Source organism: Meriones unguiculatus, chromosome 21 (genome assembly GCF_030254825.1).
Source record: "Meriones unguiculatus strain TT.TT164.6M chromosome 21, Bangor_MerUng_6.1, whole genome shotgun sequence".
Taxonomy (NCBI): Eukaryota; Metazoa; Chordata; class Mammalia; order Rodentia; family Muridae; genus Meriones; species Meriones unguiculatus.
The window spans coordinates 47,365,414-47,366,585 of record NC_083368.1 but is presented as its reverse complement, the minus strand read 5'-3'; positions in this window follow the sequence as shown (position 1 = coordinate 47,366,585).

The window sequence follows — 1,172 nt, the reverse complement described above, 5'->3', positions numbered from 1 at the left end:
ATATGTCTGAGGAGATGTGTTGGACTAACACTGTTCAGAGTCATAACTCCACTGAGACCCAGCTGCTACTATTGCTTAGACCTGTCCTTTAATCAAGGATGATTAAAAACTTATAACTTTTTTTTTAATTTATGTCCCCTCCTAGTTGTATCTTACTCTTATATACAAACGCAATATTAAGATGTTCTATGAAAAGCAACAAAATATCCAGATGACAAGGCAGGGATCTACCACGGTTGGAAGTGAAGAGAATGATGGCTTCTGCTAGCTCCATGCAGATGTGCATATGGTTCCAGCCAGGGGTGAGGTGATTCAAGCTGTGGCAAATGACCAGTACTTGGCTTGAAAATGGTGGGAAGATTCTTTTTTTCCTCTCCTTTGGGAGAAGGCAGGAGAGATGGCCAAGAGAGAAGTGAATGCTATCTAACCACAAATGACCAGAAGTGGGAGAAAGCTTAACTATTAAGCATTTGGGAGTGGCTGTTCTTTCAGAGTGAAAATTTGTATTTCTACCACTTTTGAAAGGAAAACATTTGAATTAGTGCACGTATCTAATAGAGTAAAGAGAAATGTTGGATATAAAATGAAGGGAAATAGTAATTGGAGAATGCATATTTTGCAATTAATAACATGTTATGTAAGCAATATATGTGCATGGTGCAAAAATTAAAAGTACCAACAAATGTAGTATTTTTTAACATTTACTTACTTGTTTTTGTTTCTTTAGAATATTGTATGTAATCTCTCACCCTCCCTCCTTCTCTCTCTCTTTCTCTCTGTATGTGTGTAGGTCAACGTTCAGAAGAGCCTGTTTTCCTTTCACCATGTGTGTTTCAGTGGTTTAGCGCAGGTCATCAAGCTCACAGCATGTTCTTAGCCACAGTGTTCTTAGCATATTGCTAGAATCCAATGAATAACTAAACTCTTAAGATGAAATAATCCTCTCCTGCTTTCTGATGTTGCATATTTTTTCTACTCAGAAAGAAACCAAATATATATTGCTAGCATTAGTAAAGATTTGTGGATATTTTGTCAATCTATTTTGTATTTTCAGGTAGTGAGTGCATTATGACTTTTTTCATAGTAAAATCTCTCGATTTGGCTCTTGGTCTGCTTCATAATACCAACAATCCCCTCCCCGCTAGGAATTCAATAAATACTGAAGAAGCAAT